Genomic DNA, 9,012 nt, shown 5'->3' with positions numbered 1-9,012 from the left:
GGAATTGCTGTTTTTGTCATTTTTCACATAGAATGAAAAAGACTGTCTCGTGAAATTTGAGCGTCTCTGTCATGACTATACGAGAAGTCAACCAGGGCAATTATTGTCCATTTGTATCTATAATACGGAATTAAAAATGCGTCAATTTTCAAGGTAAAAGTTGGTGACCAGATTCGAAATTGAAAGCGACCCATCAACCATGCGTTCTCTCTCTCTCTCTCTCTCTCTCTCTCTCTCTCTCTCTCTCTCTCTCTCTCTCTCTCTCTCTCTCTCTCTCTCCAGTACCAATCTAAGTCATAGGTCCGACCTCGCTGAGCGTTGCCGAGTTGGCAGACGTCAGTCTATACCGTAAATGAGTATGGTGTATAGTGTATTATTTAGAGAATCCTTTTTTGGGGGCTTAATCATGTATACTCGGTTATGTATACAATTAATATGTTTTCAAGTCCTATTTTGTAATTGGTAGGTTTATTGTGTACTTGTGTAACTTTGTAACACTTCTGCAGTCTTTGTTAGTTCCTTTTTGCTGTTGTATTGCAGTTTTTGGTCATTGTAATTGTTATTATCTTTCGAGGCAGCTACGTTGACATGGCAAGCAGTTAGGAATGGTAAAATAGATCTGGTCAATTATTTCGTTGAATTCCTTCTTGTCATGGAATCCTGATCGTTTAAAATCAGATAATCGAAATTCCTTATATTTATACACGTTTCTAAACTAGTTTTTGAGTCATTGGTAACAACTGCACCAAGTCCAGCAACCATCTTTGATTCTTTTATTATTTTTTTTCTTAAGAAGGTGAGATTTCTTCCAACAGGTCTTTGAGCATCATAATCTCTTCTTATCTCACCCCCTTTTAGTTGATTAATTTCTGCTCTTGATTTCTATCCCTCTCTTTGGATTATTATTTTCTCTCTCGAAAATTTTATTCGAAGACTAGACCCAATTAAGTTGTCGTGACACATTAGTTACCATTGTGACGTGCTTAACTGGGCTAAAAGTCAGTTTTTTGAAGACCTAAGGATTCATTAGGTGGTTTTTGGACGAAAGACCGAATGGGGTTTCCAGTTGGAATCAAAGTTTTCTTATCGTCATTTGATAATTGGGACGGAGTTTCATAAAGCTGTGTATCCTCGAACTGAAGGTTTTATTGTTTTTATTATCAGGATAATTATCGTATATTCAGTGCTGATTAGAGGTATCGGGTATTATATATTAAACAGAAAAGATTATACGAAGATAATAATAGCTCCTGTAATACAGACGGTTACCATTGTTTTCACTCGTGGAATTCTCAGGGCCTTAGGGCTGGTTTTACCGTATGGAAATCATTCGTTACTAACCCTTATGGGTCCGCTGATTGGATTACAGTTGATGAACGTGCCAAGTATATGACTCGGTTTATCGACCACATTCAAAAACGAACCTTAATTCGCGCAGAATAATTGATTAAATTTTGTTTTTCGTTTTTGGTATTTCGTGGATTTTTTTTTAAAGTTCGTGAATTTGTATCCGGCGATCTTTTCTGTATCGTTCATTCCAAGTTTTCTGGCATTTATTACTAATGTATAAAATGTAGTCAAACGAATATGTATATATATATATATATATATATATATATATATATATATATATATATATATATATATATATATATATATCACGACAGCAGAAAAGCATGTAGTCGGATAATGAATGTTTCTGCCTTACGGACATTCTGACTGTATAGATAAAACAAACAAGAAATTAAAGAAAAAAAAATGCTGAAAGTGTCATTCGTCTGTATCATTCACAAAGAATGTCATTTTAAGTGCGTCTCTCTGAAAGATATATGTATATGTAAAGCATTATGTTTAATCCCCCCCCCTCCAACCCGGCCCCCTCACCCCCACCCCCCCTACCCCTCCCCTTCGCGTAAGGTCCTTAGTTCTTATGCATATATATATATATATATATATATATTATATAATATATATATATATATATATATATATAAAGTATTTAATGATTATTTATCATAGATATATTCCCTGTATTTATTCTTAATTTTTTGCTCATATATTTTTCTAATGTGAAAATTTTTGTTTGTTGAAATGCATACGGAAAAACTTACTTATTACACATGAAACAAAAATATTATTACTGACGAATATCAACCGAGAGAGAATGTTTTTCATTTGTTGCCATGGGATGTTCTTATTATTATTATTATTATTATTATCATATGCTATTCCTCCTGAATTCCACAGAGGCAGAGAGCAAAAGAGAGAGCGCGCAAGTCATATTTAATTGATTAATTACTGTGTGATTATTTTCACGAGTGGTTGATAATTTCTGGTAATGAGTCCTGCAGTGTGTGGAAAAAGTATATTGGAAAAAGTATATTACAGTATTATTTCAACGGCAGCCGCTGGTTATAATAATTATTGTTATTATTATGTCGTATTGGGATTTAGAGGATGCAACCAGTCAAGGAAGATTTCATTGTATATTATATATATATATATATATATATATATATATATATATATATATATATATATATTACGTGTGTATTATTATACACGTGCATTTTGAAGCTTCTCATTATTATATTGTACTAAAACCTGAATCTGCATCTCAGTGTCGTAATTGAATATGTAATTAGCCCTTCTCTTAAGGTAATGGTGGAACATTTTATGCTTAAATTGGCACATCAGTTCCATCTTGTTAATTTGAATTTTTGTTAAAAGAGGAAACAGAAGGAAAATTGTGATTGGTATTTTTGAGAAGGGATTCGTCGTAATTGGGGTCCACCATAGGTGTGAGACCGGATGGGGGCGGGGGGATCTTGGAGCGTAGGTCGGGTAATTAATCGGACGATTATGATAATTAACATGGCTGTCGTTGATCCTTTTTTTTCAATTATATTTTGTGTTAATAAATATGTAAATATTCAGTGTGGGACTCTATTGTCATTGAATTATTAACATGATGTAAATAACTGACAGAATAGAACATGTTTGTAAGGAGAGATATTTTTGTAAAAAATCAATGAAAATCCAATGTTTAATGAATAAAATTTTTAAGTTTGAAGCTACTGGCGTTGTTTCATTTATTGTTTTGCCTATCTTTGTGCCTTGGAATCCTCATGGTTTGGTGAAGCCAAGGGTTTTTATTCTTATCAATTTGTGAATTGTTATATGAGGTATCAACCAAGTTGTTTGTTGTACTGAATAAAGTCAAATTTTTTATTTTTTTTTTCATGCTTTCATGGAGACAGTCTGTGAGGGCATTATGATTTTACTAAGTTATTTCCACTGGATATAAAATCGCCAAAAAATCAGATAACCAGTTGATAGTATGAAAAACAAAAGTAATCAAGTCAATAACGACAAGCTCGTTCATTTGTTGAAAAAACTGATACCAGTCTGTAAAATGGAAGCATATAGGCAAGTTTCAGTAAAACGATATTGCAAACTTTTATAAACTGACGAGAAGAACCCTCCACAACATGAAAGATCCCAGTGCTTGGCTTTTGGCCTAAATTCTTTATTCAACTGGACATGAAAGATGAACAGAATAAAGGAGCGGAAAAGCGTACCTATTTCCAGCAATTGAAGGTCGCTAAAGATAAGCAGAGGTATAACACCGGTTAGCGCTTGGGGACGGGTCGTTCAAGCGATATGACAGACCACAAGGCTCTTATTCAATCATGCGAGACCTGAAGAAGCAAAGGCAGTAGACCGCAAGCACAATAAGGTCGTATGCCAATGGTACTCTCCTTCGTGGTCTGAAAGAGGCCCAAGTTGCCTTGACCGTCAAAATAGCTAATGGTGACTCGGCCAAGGTAAAGCTGCACGGGAATGTCGGTTGGTTGGCTTAATCCCGAGGTTCACGCGAGGCCTGTTTAACCCGTATACGTTCTACCACATAAAGAGACCTTACCCTTGGTGGCATAAGGCCGACCAAATTAAAACCAACAGACACGTCACAAATCATTGACAAGAAGGATTCCTTACAAGTTCGTATTCATGACGAAAATAACCTTGAAATGAGAGAAAAAAATAAAACCTTGCATCACAGACCTCGTGTATTGGTAACATTTCATCCACGTGTACCTGTAACGCCTCGTGAATGAGTCGTGATAACTGCTTTATATATCCACTGGAAAACTGAACGTACCTGTGATGAGAGTGAAGCTCTTGTATGGGCGCCGGGGACTGTTTCGGAATGACCTCGACGTTGCTTCGAAACTGGAAAAACCAGAACACCGAGAAGGAAGAGCGACCATGGCCCCCTGAAGCATCTCGCTGGAAAAGTAAATGAATGTTAACAAATAAGAGAAAAAGTGAAATATAAAAGAACTCTCTTGTCGAACAGAAGTCACCGCATTGGTGGTGCCTGAGGTCAATCCTCTTAGGTCAGGAGTTTCCCAACAGTCCAGTTCTAAGTATCGAGATTTATTTCCAGATTGTGCTATTATGGAGAAAAGTTGCATTGTTATTATGCAATAGGATAAAATAAGAATAGAGCGCCTCAGTGGCATGGTCGGTTTGGTCTTAGCCTGGTACCTCGGTGGCCGCGAGTTCGATTCTCGGGCATTCCATTGAGGTGTGAGAAATGTGTATTTCTGGTGATAAAACTTCTCTCTCGACGTGGTTCGGAAGTCCCGTAAAGCCATTGGTCCCATTGCTGGATAACCACTGGTTCCATGCAAAGTAAAAACACCATACAAACAAACAAACAAAAATAAAAATAGATATCGTTTATGTAAATGATAAGTTGTCTGAATGGCTTAAGCAATGTCGAACTGTGATTTTATTATTATTTAGAGCTGAAATCTATGGTGATGTGTCTAAATATACATAAAATCTTGTACGAGCTACGCACAATAGCTTGATCAGTTGGCCTTACTAACCTAAAAAAGGATGAAGGCCATTGTTATTATTATTCAGAACATGAACCTTATTCATATGGAACAAGTCCACGGAGGCCAGATACTTAAAATTCAGGCTTCTAAACAATACAGTGTTCATTTGAAAAAAAAAGTAATAGAAAGTAATAAGAAATACAGAAAGAAGACAGCGGTTAGTAGAAAAGAAGAGATAAATTAACGAGTTTTAAAAATGGAAGTAAACGATTGAAATACAGGAGGGTTGTTTTTGCACAGAAGTGCCTTGCATTTTCACTTAAATTTTCGAAGTTCCAATTACACAACATCCTCAGGGATACTGTTCCACAATCCGACGGCGTGAGGAATGAAAGACCTCTGCCAAGGACTAAGAAGTTCAACAGCGAGGCATATTTACTGCACATTGGTGCTGCTGTACAGCAAATCTGGTCTCTCTTGGCAGGAAAAAGGAATAAGGGATCAATTGTGAATGTGAGAGGTCTCTGTTAAAATACAACTTATGAAAAACTCACGAACAAGAGACCATTGGTCGATGGTCCAAGTCACAATTGCAAATTTTAGGAAACAGAAATCCGCTCTATGCAAAAGAGACAAACATCTGGCAGAAGCAGACATATTATCTGAAACAGGTTGCACTGATGTTATCACTGATATCAATAAATGAGGCCTTACGTACAATACCTAAATAACTTTTGTGCGGCATATGCTTAACCTTTCATTAGATGTTTCTCAAAAGCAAGACGTGAGTTAAAAGTTACACCAAGAATTGTTAAATCTTCAGACTCGTTCAGCCGAGTCCCATCCACCTGAAGGGAAAGATGGGTTGGAAAATTTTCAAGTTCTACTCTTAGTGGCATTTTCGTTTTGCTGGAGCTCAACTTCATACTCCACCGAGTACACCATTCACTAAACTTCCTCGTGTTACGATTAAGACTAAGGGCAGCTTCATTTCTCATAAGTGGAGAATTTACTACACCCACAAGTGTTGCATCCTTGGCATACTGAATGACCATGTTTTCCAGGCCAACAACCATATCACTTGTATAAACTAAAAATAACAGCGGGCCAAGAACACTACCCTTTGGAACTCTAGACGCAATAGGTCTTGGTTCACGAAAGATCCCATCAATAGCAACTTGCCACTGCACTACCCATATGGAAATCTTGAAGCAATCCTAAAACATATACAACGTTCTGAAGTTTAAAGATAGGTGCCTTGTGATTTACAAAGTCGAAAGCAGCACTCAAATCTCATTAATTAATCTACACTCAACACCCTTTTCAAGGCTCTCTTGCAAATGACTTTTCAAAACTAAAAGAGCCTCGTTGGCACCTGACTGCTTTGTATATTGACTATCAGCAAACAATCTATTAGATTCCACATACTTATATAGTGGCTTAAAAGTAAGTTTTTCAGCAACTTTGGAGAGCACAGGAAGAATATAAATTGCCCTGTTGTTACTGCAGTCTGCAGATATGCCACTCGTTGGAACAGGCATTGTATTGCTATGCTTGCGCTCATCCTCAGATATTACTACGTCCACCTGAAAATCTATACAATCCACTAACCTTTGGAGACAACGCACTGGAAACCTTGCCAAAAAAAACATAGGGATCTTCTCCTTCCCAACTATCAATATTATCAAGAATTTTCTTAACTTGACGAGAGCGAAATGCAAATTTTGTAAGAATAAGCTCAGGATGACAAACATGATGAATTAATATAAAAAGAGGTTTGGATGTGTTCAAGAACAGTGTCAGGAGATGAACCAAAGGTGTAATGAGCTCAAAAAATTACAGAGAACACTTCTGTTCTAAAGAGAACCGGAATAGCGGACCGAGATCATTAGAACGACCGAAGAATGGCTTGGGATTAATCAGTGAGCCTTGTCTAAGAACAGGTACTTTTAACACTTAGGTCTACATCATGGAGTGACTTTTTAAGGACCAAGAATACTTTGAACACAAGCTTGCATTATAAAATGATTGATTTAAGACTCATAAGTAGAACTTTTAACGACTAAGACCATAGAAACAGTGATCGTTTTAAGAACCCGAGAGACTTTTAAAGCATAAGCCCACAGGCTAACGAGATTGTTTAAGACCCAGGCAAACTTCTACCATAGATGGAAAAATTGTTTCTAGGCAACCCCATAGGATGAAATGATCTTTTATAGGAACCAGTAATACTTTTACCACATAGGCCCACATGACGGAGAGAGTGTTTTAAGAACCAGAAATCATCCTCTTAGCACAAAAACCCACACGGTGATGAGTTTTAAGAACATGAAATACTTGTAACACAGAAGCTCACGTGTTGGAGAGGTCGTTTTGAGTCATAAATCGTTTTAACGACTAAGCCCGCATGATGAAGGGACTACTATTTTGGCACTGTTTAGAAACTCGGAATTTTGGTCAGTGCTGCAAAGAAATTACATCCATTTCCGGACCTCCCAGTGACTGAATCGGGGTAAAGTACCATCATCATATATAAAAGGGGTCTATTTCATGAACAGAACTAAGAACGTATCCAAGGACCACCTTACCAAAAAAAAAAAAGAATAAAAAGTGATGATATTTTTTCATTAGTTCGGAACAGGATTACACAACCAATAGAGCAATAGTCCTTTAAATATATCAAGTAGCTCACTATTACAATCTTATTTGTTCTTTCGAGAGGAGCTGTTAGCAGAATAAATCTAGATAAGGAATATTAAGGAAATGATCATAGAAGTGAATAAGGAGAATTGTTTTTGGAAATGTCTATGGAAATAAGAACAAAGCAAATAAAGAAGGGGAGAAAGAGAATATTCCCCCATGAAATCAAGCAGACAGGCTTCGCCAGACCATCTGCTCTCTAGATAATCATAGGCCTAAGCAAAACTATGGAACCTGGCTTCACCCCTCCCTCTGAGAATCTCTCTCTCTCTCTCTCTCTCTCTCTCTCTCTCTCTCTCTCTCCACTTTTTTCAAAATCTTGTTGAAATCATTCGAACTTACGTAGAGCCTGTAACATAGTCGTGGTCATGATCTTCAACATGCAGTCTCTCTCTCTCTCTCTCTCTCTCTCTCTCTCTCTCTCTCTCTCTCTCTCTTGTAGGGGCTTAATTGTCTGTATAGTTTTCGTTAGCAGACTACATAACTCATAGTTCGAAAAAATTTTCAAAATTTCTCGGATTTTGTTTTTACATTTTTAAATGTGATTGATTTGTTTTTTTCAAACTTCTCATTACTTCTGTCAAGCCCTTTTTGATATTTGGCCATTATTTTTGAAGACCTATCGTATTTTTTGTATTTCGTACCCTCTTTCATTTCTATTTCTCTTTATTTCTCTGTTGACTGTTCTTTAGAATCTATGTTCGTTGCAAGGTGAGTGTACAATCTCATTTCTACAGATACCATTTTGGTCACTCTTCCATCAAGTACGGAGAAATCCTCCTACTCTTCCTGTATTATATATCAGCAGTCAATTCATGTCTCATCTCACTCTGTGAAGATCAGAAAACCCAGTATTGCCATGCCTGGTAACATAGTTTTTTGTAAAAGAAAACTATTGTGCTCGGTTTTGTCCGTCTGTCCTCCCTCAGATCTTAAAGACTACTGAGGCAACAGTTCTGCAAATTGGTATGTTGATTATGTACTCTCCAATCATCAAACATACCAAATTGCAGCGCTCTAGCCTCAGTAGTTTTGATCTTATTTAAGGTTAACATTACCCTTAATCGTACTTCTGGCAGCACTGTAGGTACCAACTACACAGGCCACCACCGGATCGTGGCTGGGGTTCATGGGACGCGACTGAGAGTTTCATGGGCCGCAGCTAAGAGTTTCATGGGCTGTGGCTGAGAGTTTATACAGCATTATACGCTGTACAGAAAATTCGATTGTGCCGAAGTACTTTTTACTTGTTTCATGTTACTGCTGCAGTATGTTGAACTTCCTTCTTGCCTCTGTGGCTCCAAGATGCAGAGCTGTCTGCCTTTCGTGGTCAGATCCCTCATTTGAAATGATTCTGTCCCATCTTCTTCCATTTCCATCATAAGATGAATGTCCTTTCCGAGGACAGTGGAAAATCTAAATAAATTGATAACGAAGGTAAGTAAATCAATAAACAAATGAC

The sequence above is a fragment of the Macrobrachium nipponense genome, chromosome 18 (assembly GCF_015104395.2).
Source record: "Macrobrachium nipponense isolate FS-2020 chromosome 18, ASM1510439v2, whole genome shotgun sequence".
Lineage (NCBI taxonomy): Eukaryota > Metazoa > Arthropoda > Malacostraca > Decapoda > Palaemonidae > Macrobrachium > Macrobrachium nipponense.
This window is presented reverse-complemented; position numbering follows the sequence as displayed.